Source organism: Ranitomeya imitator, chromosome 6, assembly GCF_032444005.1.
Source record: "Ranitomeya imitator isolate aRanImi1 chromosome 6, aRanImi1.pri, whole genome shotgun sequence".
Lineage (NCBI taxonomy): Eukaryota > Metazoa > Chordata > Amphibia > Anura > Dendrobatidae > Ranitomeya > Ranitomeya imitator.
Genome location: NC_091287.1, coordinates 6,242,488 through 6,260,868, shown reverse-complemented (window position 1 = coordinate 6,260,868; position 18,381 = coordinate 6,242,488). Strand labels below are relative to the sequence as shown.

At 45.6% G+C, this 18,381-nt stretch overlaps 1 protein-coding gene across 1 annotated transcript in view; it reads right to left on the bottom strand.

Moving 5' to 3' along the window:
* C6H1orf35 (chromosome 6 C1orf35 homolog) overlaps positions 1-17,952 on the bottom strand; it is a 184,187-nt gene extending 166,235 nt beyond the window's left edge. Inside the window, exon 1 of the mRNA XM_069729103.1 lies at positions 17,934-17,952. The gene's annotated coding sequence lies outside the window, so the exon portion shown is untranslated. The remainder of the gene's footprint in view (positions 1-17,933) is intronic.
* Between the last annotated feature and the right edge of the window lie 429 nt (positions 17,953-18,381).

Below are 18,381 nucleotides of genomic sequence, written 5' to 3'. Positions count from 1 at the left end.
CACACACCCTCCCAACCACACCACCCACAAAAAGAACTGCTGCATTAGGCCCTGGGGCCTTGGCTGGGGTGTTCTTCGGCCTGTCTGGACAGAAGGTACTGATATGCCCAGGCCGCTTGCAGGTGTAACACGCGCGAGGTTCGGTGGTAGGTCTGGTGCTGTTGGCCACAGGGACAGGACCTCTGGTGTGTTGGCTGGCAGGGGTACTGGCGTTGGTTGCAGGCTTACCCCCTCTCCAGCTGGTGGTGACTGGCTTCCGCGCTTCCGATCTACGGTTGGCCTCATAGGCATCGGCAATCTGCGCTGCTTTCGTCACGTCTTTGGGTTCTCTGTCCATCACGAACTGTCGCACCTCAGCTGGGCAAAGATGAAAAAACTGGTCTTTGATCATCAGGTCTCGCAGCTGTGCAAAGGTGGTCACTGACAGTCCTTGGGTCCACTGGTCAAAGTGGGTCCCCAGTCCATGCACCACATCACTGTAACTGTCGTGTGGGCCACGTTGGAGGGTCCGGAACTTTCTACGGTACACCTCGGGTGTAAGCTGGTACTTGGCTATCAGAGCCTGCTTGATGGCCTCATAGTCTCCATCTTGTTCTTGAGGGAGGGCAGCAAACGCATCCAGAGCTTTACCTTTCAGCCCTGGTGTCAGGTATCGGGCCCATTCATCTGTAGGCAGCCGGTACTGTCTGCAGGCTTTCTCAAAGGCCCGCAGAAAAGTGTCCAAATCTCCGTCCTTCTCCATAACAGGAAAGTGATCAGGCCGGGGCTTCGGTGTCTGAGCGCTGCTAGGCTCACGGTTGGTCTGGGACAACCCCTGCATTTGCAGTCGGGCTAACTGCAGCTGGTACTCCCGCTCAGCTTGGGCCTCTCTCTCAGCTCGGGCCTCCTGCCGGTATTGCTGAATCAGCTGCCGACGTCCCTCATGGTCGTCAATGGGGAATTCTTTCAAGGCCGCCTGCAGGTGGGGGTCCAATTCGCCCGGATTACTAACAGGGCCAGCATTCAGTGGTTGGACCTCTGCTGCAGCACCATGTTCGCTGGTGCTGGCTTCTGTGGCCTCTGAGCTCTGAGATTGGTCTCGAGCGGCTTCCCATTGCACCAGATCTGCGACCAGTTGGGCTTTGTTTTTGCTTGCAAAGTCAATGTGCTGTGTCTTGCATAAGGCAACAAGGGTGTCTCTGGTCTGCTGCTCATAAAAGGTTTCTCCCAGCACAACCATGGTTGCCAAATAAAAGATAGGATAGAAAAACGAAGAGAAAGGGAGGGGATAATTACCCGTACACAATTGTCTCACAACTAAAAAGCACTGAGTTCGTTCTCCAAACTTATTTGCGCAGAGTCCTCGCAAGAACTTTCTGCAAGTTTTTAGTGAGAGGAATGATTACTCAAACCAAATCACTAATGCTCTAAGATATCCCACCGCCTTGCCACCAATTGTCACGATTCCCCCCGACCGCTGTCACCACTGGGTCAGGATTCACACCGTGACCGTCACCCCTACGTCACGGATCAGGGTGACTTTAGGCCAACAGACGGCTATCACATGTGCAGGGGGACTTATCTTAGTTATCCCTCCACTGCTAACAATGTGATGAAAAAACCACACACAAGGCTATTGACCTCTTAGTTTACAGCAGGGGCTTATTCTAGGTATCCCACTGCTTTTCTATATACCACGAACTGCAGGGATTTATGTATATCCCGCTTACAGTTCCACTTAACACTTGCAGCTCTCTGGCGCCCCCTTACTCTCAGGTCAGATTAGGTACTGCACCCTGGGTAATTAGTCGCCAGAAAGGCTGCCTGCTATGTACTGGCTATTGGGCACGCTGCAGCGACGCGATAACTACTCCCACACAGGCAGGAACAATAATTATCAAACCCGCAGTTGCTTCAGCATAATCCAACCGTCAGCACACTTTCGCTGCCACCAGCTTCGATTAAACGGGTCCGAAGCTAACCCAACACAACAGTAACAGTAGCGTATTTTCCCTTCAAGAGACTTAGGGTACGGTTTAGAGCGGGAGAACGAACTAATATATAATAGTATATCCCATTCAAAATAACTAGGCAGTGCGTTATTAAAAATAGTTTATAAAGATGTTATACATGAGACAATTGCAAATATGTACAAGGGTAATTATAACATAAAGGGAATAAATGAGAAAAGATAACACTCACATATTAAAAGCATTGCAGGCATCCAGGCTAGTGCAGTTTCCATACATCCCAGTCCATGGGATGTACTCAGCTCTTCCAGGACAATAGGACAAAGCAGTCCAGAGGGAGAAATCAGCAAAAAGTGACTCCTCAGAGCCTGCCAGACACTTAAAACATTAAGGCTGTGACATCACAGAAAGGCTGGCTTATCCAGACCCTCCTCTCTCTACATTCTGCCTAAACTTTAAACTATTCTCTCTGATTTCTATAACTTCACTACAAAACATGTCAGCGTCCTAAAAAGCTCATCATTCATCTCAGATTAACGTGAGCATTCTAATGAGATCAAATATGTCCTATCTGGGATACATATTTACAGAGAAAACCCTACTTCTTTACCAGATGGAGTTAGAAACCCGAGTGTCATGAGATGTGTAGCTACACCGAGTGGGACTACGAATATATATTTTCGTATTTCTAGCTTAAATCGTTTGCCTAATATCTAACAAAAACTAAACAAAGAATCTTTCATGGATTTTTGGAGCCATTTTTCCTGTTCTAGCTGGACAAGAGCTTACACAGGAAATGCCAGTCGTAAATTCCGTTCGGCCATAAAACTTCTAACCCCCACACTCTCTGAGAAGGAAAGCCAGGAATTTGCAGCTACAACTGTTACTCCAAGAAGGGGGGGCTTAGCCCACTCAGGCTAGCAAAAGAACTACTTATGATATTTCATACCATATCGTGACAACCCTATATTAAGGGTCACCAATCTAACCCAAGAAGAGGTGCGAAACCGGCTAAATAAGATTAAAATAGATAAATCTCCGGGTCCGGATGGCATACACCCACGAGTACTAAGAGAACTAAGTAATGTAATAGATAAACCATTATTTCTTATTTTTAGTGACTCTATAGCGACAGGGTCTGTTCCGCAGGACTGGCGCATAGCAAATGTGGTGCCAATATTCAAAAAGGGCTCTAAAAGTGAACCTGGAAATTATAGGCCAGTAAGTCTAACCTCTATTGTTGGTAAAATATTTGAAGGGTTTCTGAGGGATGTTATTCTGGATTATCTCAATGAGAATAACTGTTTAACTCCATATCAGCATGGGTTTATGAGAAATCGCTCCTGTCAAACCAATCTAATCAGTTTTTATGAAGAGGTAAGCTATAGGCTGGACCACGGTGAGTCATTGGACGTGGTATATCTCGATTTTTCCAAAGCGTTTGATACCGTGCCGCACAAGAGGTTGGTACACAAAATGAGAATGCTTGGTCTGGGGGAAAATGTGTGTAAATGGGTTAGTAACTGGCTTAGTGATAGAAAGCAGAGGGTGGTTATAAATGGTATAGTCTCTAACTGGGTCGCTGTGACCAGTGGGGTACCGCAGGGGTCAGTATTGGGACCTGTTCTCTTCAACATATTCATTAATGATCTGGTAGAAGGTTTACACAGTAAAATATCGATATTTGCAGATGATACAAAACTATGTAAAGCAGTTAATACAAGAGAAGATAGTATTCTGCTACAGATGGATCTGGATAAGTTGGAAACTTGGGCTGAAAGGTGGCAGATGAGGTTTAACAATAATAAATGTAAGGTTATACACATGGGAAGAGGGAATCAATATCACCATTACACACTGAACGGGAAACCACTGGGTAAATCTGACAGGGAGAAGGACTTGGGGATCCTAGTTAATGATAAACTTACCTGGAGCAGCCAGTGCCAGGCAGCAGCTGCCAAGGCAAACAGGATCATGGGGTGCATTAAAAGAGGTCTGGATACACATGATGAGAGCATTATACTGCCTCTGTACAAATCCCTAGTTAGACCGCACATGGAGTACTGTGTCCAGTTTTGGGCACCGGTGCTCAGGAAGGATATAATGGAACTAGAGAGAGTACAAAGGAGGGCAACAAAATTAATAAAGGGGATGGGAGAACTACAATACCCAGATAGATTAGCGAAATTAGGATTATTTAGTCTAGAAAAAAGACGACTGAGGGGCGATCTAATAACCATGTATAAGTATATAAGGGGACAATACAAATATCTCGCTGAGGATCTGTTTATACCAAGGAAGGTGACGGGCACAAGGGGGCATTCTTTGCGTCTGGAGGAGAGAAGGTTTTTCCACCAACATAGAAGAGGATTCTTTACTGTTAGGGCAGTGAGAATCTGGAATTGCTTGCCTGAGGAGGTGGTGATGGCGAACTCAGTCGAGGGGTTCAAGAGAGGCCTGGATGTCTTCCTGGAGCAGAACAATATTGTATCATACAATTATTAGGTTCTGTAGAAGGACGTAGATCTGGGTATTTATTATGATGGAATATAGGCTGAATTGGATGGACAAATGTCTTTTTTCGGCCTTACTAACTATGTTACTATGTTACAGTGTCCTACATGTGAGGTGACATTATACTACATGTGATGTCAGTGTCCTACATGTGAGGTGACACTATACTACATGTGATGTCAGTGTCCTACATGTGAGGTGACATTATACTACATGTGATGTCAGTGTCCTACATGCGAGGTGACATTATACTACATGTGATGTCGGTGTCATACATGTGAGGTGACATTATACTACATGTGATGTCAGTGTCCTACATGTGAGGTGACATTATACTACATGTGATGTCAGTGTCCTACATGCGAGGTGACATTATACTACATGTGATGTCAGTGTCCTACATGTGAGGTGACACTATACTACATCTGAGGTGACATTATACTACATGTGAGGTGACACTATACTACATGTGATGTCAGCGTCCTACATGTGAGGTGACATTATAATACATGTGATGTCAGTGTCCTACATGTGAGGTGACATTATACTACATGTGATGTCAGTGTCCTACATGTGAGGTGACATTATACTACATGTGATGTCAGTGTCCTACATGTGAGGTGACACTATACTACATGTGATGTCAGTGTCCTACATGTGAGGTGACATTATACTACATGTGATGTCAGTGTCCTACATGTGAGGTGACATTATACTACATGTGAGGTGACATTATACTACATGTGATGTCAGTGTCCTACATGTGAGGTGACATTATACTACATGTGATGTCAGTGTCCTACATGTGAGGTGACATTATACTACATGTGATGTCGGTGTCCTACATGTGAGGTGACATTATACTACATGTGATGTCCGTGTCCTACATGTGAGGTGACATTATACTACATGTGATGTCAGTGTCCTACATGTGAGGTGACACTATACTACATGTGATGTCAGTGTCCTACATGTGAGGTGACACTATACTACATGTGATGTCAGTGTCCTACATGTGAGGTGACATTATACTACATGTGAGGTGACATTATACTACATGTGATGTCGGTGTCCTACATGTGAGGTGACACTATACTACATGTGATGTCAGTGTCCTACATGTGAGGTGACATTATACTACATGTGATGTCAGTGTCCTACATGTGAGGTGACATTATACTACATGTGAGGTGACATTATACTACATGTGATGTCGGTGTCCTACATGTGAGGTGACATTATACTACATGTGATGTCAGTGTCCTACATGTGAGGTGACATTATACTACATGTGATGTCAGTGTCCTACATGCGAGGTGACATTATACTACATGTGATGTCAGTGTCCTACATGTGAGGTGACACTATACTACATGTGAGGTGACATTATACTACATGTGATGTCAGTGTTCTACATGTGAGGTGACATTATAGTACATGTGATGTCGGTGTCCTACATGTGAGGTGACATTATACTACATGTGATGTCAGTGTCCTACATGTGAGGTGACACTATACTACATGTGATGTCCGTGTCCTACATGTGAGGTGACACTATACTACATGTGATGTCCGTGTCCTACATGTGAGGTGACATTATACTACATGTGATGTCAGTGTCCTACATGTGAGGTGACATTATACTACATGTGATGTCCGTGTCCTACATGTGAGGTGACATTATACTACATGTGATGTCAGCGTCCTACATGTGAGGTGACATTATACTACATGTGATGTCAGTGTCCTACATGTGAGGTGACATTATACTACATGTGATGTCAGTGTCCTACATGTGAGGTGACATTATACTACATGTGATGTCAGTGTCCTACATGTGAGGTGATATTATACTACTGTGTGATAATATAGTCTTTACCACTTATAAAACTGTGTCCTGTAGTTGTCTTGTTCCACGCAAAGAGTCTCCTGAGTTATCCCCTATAATTATTACATTCTGGGGGGCTGGTGACCTCTCTGTAGTACTGGGGGGCTGGTGACCTCTCTGTAGTACTGGAGGGCTGGTGACCTCTCTCTATACTACTGGTGAGATGGTGACCTCTCTATAGTACTGGGGGGATGGGGACATCTCTCTATAGTACTGGGGGGCTGGTGTCCTCTCTCTGTAGTAGTGGGGGAATGGTGACCTCTCTCTGTAGTACTGGAAGACTGGTGTCCTCTCTGTAGTACTGGTGGGATGGTGACCTCTCTCTATACTACTGGTGAGATGGTGACCTCTCTATAGTACTGGGGGGCTGGTGACCTCTCTCTGTAGTACTGGTGGGATGGTGACCTCTCTCTATACTACTGGTGGGATCGTGACCTCTCTATAGTACTGGGGGGATGGGGACATCTCTCTATTGTACTGGGGGGCTGGTGACCTCTCTCTGTAGTAGTGGGGGGATGGTGACCTCTCTATAGTACTGGGAGGCTGGTGTCCTCTTTCTGTAGTACTGGGGGGCTGGTGACCTCTCTCTATACTACTGGTGGGATGGTGACCTCTCTATAGTACTGGGGGGCTGGTGTCCTCTCTCTGTAGTACTGGGGGGCTGGTGACCTCTCTCTATAGTACTGGGGGGCTGGTGACCTCTCTCTATAGTACTGGGGGGCTGGTGACCTCTCTCTATAGTACTGGTGGGATGATGACCTCTCTATAGTACTGGGGGGCTGGTGTCCTCTCTCTGTAGTACTGGGGGGCTGGTGACCTCTCTATAGTACTGGGGGGCTGGTGACCCCTCTGTAGTACTGGGGGGGGGGGGCTGGTGACTTCTCTCTATAGTACTGGGGGGCTGGTGACCTCTCTCTGTAGTACTGGGGGGATGGTGACCTCTCTCTATAGTACGGGGGGATGGTGACCTCTCTCTATAGTACTGGGGGGCTGGTGACCTCTCTCTATAGTACTGGTGGGATGGTGACCTCTCTATAGTACTGGGGGGCTGGTGTCCTCTCTCTGTTTTACTGGGGGGCTGGTGACCTCTCTCTGTAGTACTGGGGGGCTGGTGACCTCTCTCTGTAGTACTGGGGGGATGGTGACCTCTCTCTATAGTACGGGGGGCTGGTGACTTCTCTCTATAGTACTGGGGGGCTGGTGACCTCTCTCTGTAGTACTGGGGGGATGGTGACCTCTCTCTATAGTACGGGGGGCTGGTGACCCGTGATTCCACGGACAGGCTTTGTGAGGACAACTCCAACAATGAGGTCCCAGGGGTGCCCTATTCTTCACAATTTAATTCCTGTATGGATTTTCTGGAGTGCTGCTCTCCTTGCAGCATTCTCAAGTGCACATCAAAAAAATACCAGAAATGTAATTCTAGATGTTTCCCAATATCACCACCACCTTTGATCTGTCTGTCCGCAGGTATGCTTCCAGTCTGCATTATAATTCCATTCACATTGTATCTACAGTGGCTTGCGAAAGTATTACATTAAAACCTGTGTGTAAATATTTTAGTAATCTGATTTGTGTGTGATGCATCAGCACTAAATAGTCTAAGTTGGTGATGTGAAGAGAGAAAAATATAGGCATAAATTAAATTTATGGGCTCAAATAACTAAAAATTGTCATGTGCATATGTATTCACCCCTTTTGCAATGAAGCCCCTAAAAATTTCTGGTGCAAGCAATCCTCTCCATAAGTCATGTGCTTAAATGACAGGACGTCCCCTTTGTGCAATCTAAGTGTCATGTGTCTATTAGTATATTGTTATGGAGGCAATCCAGTGACACAGTGTGTCAGCAATCAGAGCACATACAGTGATCTGACAATACCCAAAAACAATAGAACGAGCTCTGAGACGTGGAATCTCTGTAGACCGCAATACCTGAACCTATCCTAAACACAACTAAAGGCAGCTGTGGATTGCGCCTAAAACTACCTATGCAACTCGGCACAGCCTGAGAAACTGACTAGCCTGAAGAAAGAAATACAAGCCTGACTTGCCTCAGAGAAATACCCCAAAGGAAAAGGCAGCCCCCCACATATAATGACTGTTAGCAAGATGAAAAGACAAAACGTAGGGATGAAATAGATTCAGCAAAGTGAGGCCCGATATTCTAGATAGAGCGAGGATAGCAAAGAGAACTTTGCAGTCTACAAAAAACCCTAAAGCAAAAAACCACGCAAAGGGGGCAAAAAGACCCACCGTGCCGAACTAACGGCACGGCGGTACACCCTTTGCGTCTCAGAGCTTCCAGCAAAACGAATAGACAAGCTGGACAGAAAAAATAGCAACAAAAGCAAAGAAGCACTTATCTAAGCAGAGCAGCAGGCCACAGGAAAGATCCAGAAGCTCAGATCCAACACTGGAACATTGACAAGGAGCAAGGAAGACAGAATCAGGTGGAGTTAAATAACAAAGCAGCCAACGAGCTCACCAGAACACCTGAGGGAGGAAGCTCAGAAGCTGCAGTACCACTTGTGACCACAGGAGTGAATTCAGCCACAGAATTCACAACAGTACCCCCCCCTTGAGGAGGGGTCACCGAACCCTCACCAGAGCCCCCAGGCCGACCAGGATGAGCCACATGAAAGGCACGAACAAGATCTGGAGCATGGACATCAGAGGCAAAAACCCAGGAATTATCTTCCTGAGCATAACCCTTCCATTTAACCAGATACTGGAGTTTCCGTCTAGAAACACAAGAATCCAAAATTTTCTCCACAATACACTCCAATTCCCCCTCCACCAAAACCGGGGCAGGAGGCTCAACAGATGGAACCATAGGTGCCACGTATCTCCGCAACAACGACCTATGGAATACATTATGTATGGAAAAGGAGTCTGGGAGGGTCAGACGAAAAGACACAGGATTGAGAATCTCAGAAATCCTATACGGACCAATAAAACGAGGTTTAAATTTAGGAGAGGAAACCTTCATAGGAACATGACGAGAAGATAACCAAACCAGATCCCCAACACGAAGTCGGGGACCCACATGGCGTCTGCGATTAGCGAAAAGTTGAGCCTTCTCCTGGGACAAGGTCAAATTGTCCACTACCTGAGTCCAGATCTGCTGCAACCTATCCACCACAGAATCCACACCAGGACAATCCGAAGACTCAACCTGTCCTGAAGAGAAACGAGGATGGAACCCAGAATTGCAGAAAAATGGAGAGACCAAGGTAGCCGAGCTGGCCCGATTATTAAGGGCGAACTCAGCCAACGGCAAAAAGGACACCCAATCATCCTGGTCTGCAGAAACAAAACATCTCAGATATGTTTCCAAGGTCTGATTGGTTCGTTCGGTCTGGCCATTAGTCTGAGGATGGAAAGCCGAGGAAAAAGATAGGTCAATGCCCATCCTACCACAAAAGGCTCGCCAAAACCTTGAAACAAACTGGGAAACTCTGTCAGAAACAATATTCTCAGGAATGCCATGCAAACGAACCACATGCTGGAAGAACAAAGGCACCAAATCAGAGGAGGAAGGCAATTTAACCAAGGGCACCAGATGGACCATTTTAGAAAAGCGATCACAGACCACCCAAATGACTGACATCTTTTGAGAAACGGGAAGGTCAGAAATGAAATCCATCGAAATATGTGTCCAAGGCCTCTTTGGGACCGGCAAGGGCAAAAGCAACCCACTGGCACGTGAACAGCAGGGCTTAGCCCGAGCACAAATCCCACAGGACTGCACAAAAGAACGCACATCCCGCGACAGAGATGGCCACCAGAAGGATCTAGCCACTAACTCTCTGGTACCAAAGATTCCAGGATGACCAGCCAAGACCGAACAATGAAGTTCAGAGATAACTTTACTAGTCCACTTATCAGGGACGAACAGTTTCTCCGCCGGACAACGATCAGGTTTATTCGCCTGAAATTTTTGCAACACTCGCCGCAAATCAGGGGAGATGGCAGACACAATGACTCCTTCCTTGAGGATACTCGCCGGCTCAGATAAACCCGGAGAGTCGGGCACAAAACTCCTAGACAGAGCATCCGCCTTCACATTTTTAGAGCCCGGAAGGTACGAAATCACAAAATCGAAGCGGGCAAAAAATAACGACCAACGGGCCTGTCTAGGATTCAAGCGCTTGGCAGACTCGAGATAAGTAAGGTTCTTATGATCAGTCAATACCACCACGCGATGCTTAGCTCCTTCAAGCCAATGACGCCACTCCTCGAATGCCCACTTCATGGCCAGCAACTCTCGGTTGCCCACATCATAATTACGCTCAGCAGCCCAAAACTTCCTGGAAAAGAAAGCACATGGCTTCAACACGGAGCAACCAGAACCTCTCTGTGACAAAACCGCCCCTGCTCCAATCTCAGAAGCATCAACCTCGACCTGGAACGGAAGAGAAACATCTGGTTGACACAACACAGGGGCAGAACAAAAACGACGCTTCAACTCCTGAAAAGCTTCCACAGCAGCAGAAGACCAATTAACCAAATCAGCACCCTTCTTGGTCAAATCGGTCAATGGTTTGGCAATGCTAGAAAAATTACAGATGAAGCGACGATAAAAATTAGCAAAGCCCAGGAACTTTTGCAGACTTTTCAGAGATGTCGGCTGAGTCCAATCCTGGATGGCTTGGACCTTAACCGGATCCATCTCGATAGTAGAAGGGGAAAAGATGAACCCCAAAAATGAAACTTTCTGCACACCGAAGAGACACTTTGATCCCTTCACAAACAAAGAATTAGCACGCAGGACCTGGAAAACCATTCTGACCTGCTTCACATGAGACTCCCAATCATCTGAGAAGATCAAAATGTCATCCAAGTAAACAATCAGGAATTTATCCAGATACTCACGAAAGATGTCATGCATAAAAGACTGAAACACAGATGGAGCATTGGCAAGTCCGAACGGCATCACTAGATACTCAAAATGACCCTCGGGCGTATTAAATGCAGTTTTCCATTCATCTCCTTGCCTGATTCTCACCAGATTATACGCACCACGAAGATCTATCTTAGTGAACCAACTAGCCCCCTTAATTCGAGCAAACAAGTCAGATAACAATGGCAAGGGATACTGAAATTTAACAGTGATCTTATTAAGAAGGCGGTAATCAATACACGGTCTCAGCGAACCATCCTTCTTGGCTACAAAAAAGAACCCTGCTCCCAGTGGTGATGACGATGGGCGAATATGTCCCTTCTCCAGGGATTCCTTCACATAACTGCGCATAGCGGCGTGTTCAGGCACGGATAAATTAAATAATCGACCTTTAGGGAATTTACTACCAGGAATCAAATTGATAGCACAATCACAATCCCTATGCGGAGGTAGAGCATCGGACTTGGGCTCTTCAAATACATCCTGATAATCAGACAAGAACTCTGGGACCTCAGAAGGAGTGGATGATGAAATTGACAAAAATGGAACATCACCATGTACCCCCTGACAACCCCAGCTGGATACCAACATAGAGTTCCAATCCAAAACTGGATTATGGGTTTGCAGCCATGGCAACCCCAACACGACCACATCATGCAAATTATGCAGTACCAGAAAGCAAATAACTTCCTGATGTGCAGGAGCCATGCACATGGTCAGCTGGGCCCAGTATTGAGGTTTATTCTTGGCCAAAGGTGTAGCATCAATTCCTCTCAACGGAATAGGACACCGCAAAGGCTCCAAGAAAAACCCACAACGTTTAGCATAATCCAAATCCATCAGATTCAGGGCAGCGCCTGAATCCACAAACGCCATGACAGAATACGATGACAAAGAGCATATCAAGGTAATGGACAGAAGGAATTTTGACTGTACAGTACCAATGACGGCAGAGCTATCGAACCGCCTAGTGCGTTTAGGACAATTAGAAATAGCATGAGTAGAATCACCACAATAGAAACACAGACCATTCAGACGTCTGTATTCCTGCCGTTCAACTCTAGTCATAGTCCTATCGCACTGCATAGGCTCAGGTTTAATCTCTGACAATACCGCCAAATGGTGCACAGATTTACGCTCGCGCAAGCGTCTACCGATCTGAATGGCTAAAGACAAAGACTCATTCAAACCAGCAGGCATAGGAAATCCCACCATGACATCCTTAAGAGCCTCAGAGAGACCCTTTCTGAACAAAGCTGCCAGCGCAGATTCATTCCACTGAGTGAGTACTGACCATTTCCTAAATTTCTGACAATATACTTCTATATCATCCTGACCCTGGCACAAAGCCAGCAAATTTTTCTCAGCCTGATCCACTGAATTATAGTTAGTAAATAACTTGGCACTCAACTTAGTGGATCGTGATAATAAAGAAAAATAATTTTATTACTTGAATAGCAGCTCAGCATAAACGTTTCGGTCAAACATTTAGACCTTCTTCAGTAAACTGCATCATAAATTTATAACAAAACATAATAATGTCAAAAAACAAAACAAAACAATGAAAACAATAAGGTAAATCTCATAATTTGATATGTGATGGATAGGAGGGTAGGGGAGAGAGGTAGGGATGAGGTAATATTTTTACATACCCGACTGCTGGTATAATGGAGAGTATAGGGTACTGATATATGTAGATAGGGTCCTATGGTGGAGTTTTTGCAGGACCTCTAAGATTGAAGCAATTATCCTAGGATGGCGAAAAGAGCTATGTGAGGGGGTGTGTCGTGTCGAAGCTAGATATAGGACGGACATCAGTATACTAACCAAGTAAGTAGAACGTGTGCGTATTTCCATTCCAAATTGGCTTGAAAGATAATAAGCTGAAATGTAGTAGATAAGTATATTGAAATATCATGTGTAGAAAGATAGACCTAAACGTGAAAAAATGAGTATTCTCACCTAGTATAAATAACTTAAGAGGTACTGGAATACTGCCAAGAAGCACGGGACATGGAGAAATGTCCAACTGAATGGCTACAAAAAGGAAGGAAAATAAAGCTATACCACGGCTATAGAAATAGTGAGCCTTATAACAATAATGATTCTCACCCTGGAGTTATATAATCCTGGCCAAAAGGGTGGTACATATAGGCACAGAATACCGGAGACGCAGTGAAAATCTAAGAAATATGGAGACAATTATAATATATATTAGGTGGAAGCTGTAATAAGAACAAACAGCCATCAGGGGTGCATTCGTGCACTGTTATTCGTGTATTTTTTATTCAAAGTACTTTTTTTTTCTAAGTACTCGGCAGTTACAACATGGCAGAATATAATCAAGCATCTCTTCTCTCTTCATACAGGTAAACATATCATTCATTCTCTGAGCTGAAATATCCTGCATGTCTATTGCTCCAGTCCCTGACAGCAAGCAGCTTGGATGGAATCTGAGTCATTCTATCTTCGGCATTGAATCCTGCATGTATCTATATATGTTAGTCATCCTATTATGCCTTTGTTTGTGTTTATAGATATTCAACTGACTTTTGCATGTCCTTACTCAGAGAGATCACATAACTGTTTCAAAGTGCTTTATGATCCATGTAGACCTGGACATTTGTTTATCTGATCACTACATTTATTGTGTCCTGTTGTCTCAACTGAGTTAGATTGATTGCTAACGAGCTTTAACACAAAAAAAAAAAAAAAAAAAAAGAGAGATCTAAGGGCTAGCCTTCTATAAATGTAGATGTAGCTTGGGGATGCATTCGTGCACTGTTATTCGTGTATTTTTTATTCAAAGTACTTTTTTTTCTAAGTACTCGGCAGTTATAACATGGCAGTTAGACAGGGCAGGAGACAGGTAAGACAATCTAAATCTAATCCATATTCACTTGAAACAGCACAAATACTCACCATATTTATTTGTATCATCTATATTCTGGCTGCGGCATTCACTCACATTCACCGCCCTCGCATTAACTCTCTACACTCCATCCATATCGGCCCCTCTGTCCTTGCCTCTCCTATGTATAGCACTCATGCTCTATTCACATTGCTTAACTGCACAGATCCATTCAGTCCCAACATCCAACACAAGAGACGCTCTCACAAATCACTTAACCATCTGCTCACTCTTTCGATCCTCCTTCTCCTAGTCGCTGGAGACATATCTCCAAACCCCGGCCCCCCATGTTATAGCCAGTCAAACCTCCCAATTGCTACACCCAGAAACCCCTCTAACCTTATTAATATTCCCTGCATGCCTGCTGTCTCTTTCAATTGTGCCCTTTGGAATTCTCGCTCTGTGTGTAATAAACTCTCCTTCATCCATGACTTCTTCCTTTCTAATTCTCTTAATCTCCTGGCTCTTACTGAAACCTGGATCCAGCAGTCAGACACCACTGCTGCTGCTGCTCTTTCATATGGTGGACTACACTTTTCTCATACCCCAAGATCAGACAACAGAGCAGGTGGAGGCGTTGGTCTGCTCCTTTCACCCAAATGTACCTTCCAAGTTATTCCCCAAGTACCCTCACTTGTCTTCCCTTCCTTTGAGGTCCATGTGGTCAGACTCTACGTCCCCTTCTCCATGCGAGTGGCGGTGGTGTATCGTCCTCCCGGCCCCTCTCATCAGTTCCTGGATCACTTTGCCACCTGGCTTCCACACTTTCTCTCCTGTGACACCCCCACCCTTATCATGGGTGACTTCAACATCCCCATTGCCTCTCCCCTCTCCCCATCTGCTTCTCACCTTTTATCTCTATCCTCCTCTTTTGGCCTCTCGCAGCATACTAACTCTCCAACACATGAAGATGGAAACTCCCTTGACTTGGTCTTCTCCCGACTTTGCTCAGTGGATGATTTCACAAACTCCCCTCTCCCGCTCTCTGACCACAACCTTCTTTCATTCTCTATCAAGAACTGCCATCCCGCTCAGGTCACCCCCACTTTCCACACTTATAGAAACATACAGGCCATTAACACCCAGAAACTTATGAAGAACTTGCAGTCCTCATTGGCCCCTATCTCCTCCATCTCATGTCCTGATTCTGCATTGAAGCATTACAATGAAACCCTGCAAAGTGCTCTGGATGAAGCTGCTCCTCCTATACATAAAACAACTCGGCACAGACGGCAACAACCGTGGCACACGCTGCAAACACGTTTCCTGCAGCGGTGCTCCAGGTGCGCAGAACGTCTGTGGAGAAAATCTAATCTACCCGAAGATTTCATCCATTATAAGTTCATGCTAAAGACATACAATTCTGCCCTTCACCTCTCCAAACAAACCTACTTCAACACCCTCATCACCTCCCTGTCCAATAACCCTAAACGTCTCTTTGACACGTTCCAGTCCCTACTCAACCCAAGAGAGCAGGCCCCAACCACGGATCTCCGTGCTGACGATCTGGCCAATTACTTCAAAGAAAAAATTGACCACATTCGACAGGAAATCATCTCCCAATCTCTTCATACCATGCACTGTCCTCCCTCCCCCACTGCATCTAGTTCACTCTCTGACTTTGAAGCAGTTACAGAAGAAGAAGTAAGCAGGCTCCTTGCATCTTCTCGCCCGACCACTTGCACCAGTGACCCCATTCCGTCACATCTCCTCCAGTCCCTTTCCCCGGCTGTCACCTCTCACCTAACAAAAATATTCAACCTTTCCCTCACTTCCGGTATTTTTCCTTCCTCATTTAAGCATGCCATCATACATCCATTACTTAAAAAACCATCCCTCGATCAAAACTGTGCCGCTAATTATAGACCTGTCTCTAATCTTCCCTTCATCTCTAAACTCCTCGAACGCCTGGTCCACTCCCGTCTTACCCGCTATCTCTCAGATAACTCTCTTCTCGACCCTCTTCAATCTGGCTTCCGCTCTTTACACTCTACTGAAACTGCCCTCACTAAAGTCTCTAATGACCTACTAACAGCTAAATCTAATGGTCACTACTCCATGCTAATTCTCTTGGATCTCTCTGCAGCATTCGACACTGTGGATCATCAGCTCCTCCTCACTATGCTCCGCTCCATCGGCCTCAAGGACACCGTTCTCTCCTGGTTCTCCTCCTATCTCTCTGACCGATCCTTCACTGTATGTTTTGCTGGTTCCTCCTCCTCTCACCTTCCCCTTACTGTTGGGGTTCCTCAAGGATCAGTCCTAGGCCCCCTACTCTTCTCGTTGTATACTGCCCCTATTGGACAAACAATCAGTAGATTTGGTTTCCAGTACCATCTCTATGCTGACGACACCCAATTATACACTTCTGCTCCCGATATCACACCGACCTTTTTAGAAAACACCAGTGATTGTCTTACCGCTGTCTCTAACATCATGTCCTCCCTCTATCTAAAACTAAACCTGTCAAAAACTGAACTCCTCGTGTTCTCTCCCTCTACTAACCTACCTTTGCCTGACATTGCCATCTCCGTGTGCGGTTCCACCATTACTCCAAAGCAACATGCCCGCTGCCTTGGGGTCATCCTTGATTCTGACCTTTCATTCACCCCCTACATCCGATCACTGGCTCGCTCTTCTTACCTGCATCTCAAAAACATTTCTAGAATTCGCCCTTTTCTTACTTTCGACTCTGCAAAAACTCTGACTGTTTCACTTATTCATTCTCGTCTGGACTATTGTAACTCTCTACTAATCGGCCTCCCTCTTACCAAACTCTCCCCGCTCCAATCTGTCCTGAATGCTGCAGCCAGGATCATATTCCTCACCAACCGTTACACCGATGCCTCTACCCTGTGCCAGTCATTACACTGGCTACCCATCCACTCCAGAATCCAGTACAAAACTACTACCCTCATCCACAAAGCACTCCATGGCTCAGCACCACCCTACATCTCCTCCCTGGTATCAGTCTACCACCCTACCCGTGCCCTCCGCTCCGCTAATGACCTCAGGTTAGCATCCTCAATAATCAGAACCTCCCACTCCCGTCTCCAAGACTTTACACGTGCTGCGCCGATTCTTTGGAATGCACTACCTAGGTTAATACGATTAATCCCCAATCCCCACAGTTTTAAGCGTGCCCTAAAAACTCATTTGTTCAGACTGGCCTACCGCCTCAATGCATTAACCTAACGATCCCTGTGTGGCCTATTTATAATTAAAAAAAAAAAAAAAAAAAAAAAGGTTCCTCGCATCATGTTCTCATACACTTCATGCAGTTATTAGCCCTCTGTGTCTGTACTGCTACATACTTAGGCTGATAACTGGTTCATGCAGCTTTACATGAACACCTGAGCCTTACACTATGGCCGGTCCGAATAACTATAGCAATTGTTACCATCCACCTCTCGTGTCTCCCCTTTTCCTCATAGTTTGTAGCTTGCGAGCAGCAGGGCCCTCACTCCTCCTGGTATCTGTTTTGAACTGTGATTTCTGTTATGCTGTAATGTCTATTGTCTGTACAAGTCCCCTCTATAATTTGTAAAGCGCTGCGGAATATGTTGGCGCTATATAAATACAATTATTATTATTATTATCATAAGGGGAAAGGAGGCTCACCTAATGCACAGGGCTTTGTAAGAAGGCTTCAAAAGGCAAGTCTCATAGGGAAGGTGCGCTGAGGATCTGTTCCTGCACAATAGCAGGATGTTAGATATAATGTGAGGCGACAGATGTAAATAAGCATAGGCTTCTAAGTGACTCACCGGTATAAGATAGGTAGGAGGTGAACATCAACGCGGTGTCCACTGCTAGTTGAATGCCCCATCTACATAAGTGGCAAGTATAAGTAGCGGTGGGGCGGGGTTACCTGTGTGGCCGAAACCGGAAGTGCGTCATGAGTGAAAGGAGGACGCATCCAGCCTGTGTGTGGGAGCCCAGAATTCTGGGAAATGTAGTCCGGGGATCGCCCGGGACCGGAAGTGTGTCACAGGAAGTGACATAGACTTCCTGTTACACATGCTAATGTGGTTGCCATAGATGCGGGAGTGGTCACCTGATCGCTAATCTAATGTAAACAATGGGTGCATTAGGTATAGTACAGAGGGGCATACATGTAAATAAGAAGGTGTAAATAGAAGTGTATTCACAAAAGAGCAAATAAACAAATGGGTATTAAGGCCCCGTCACACATAGCGACGCTGCAGCGATACC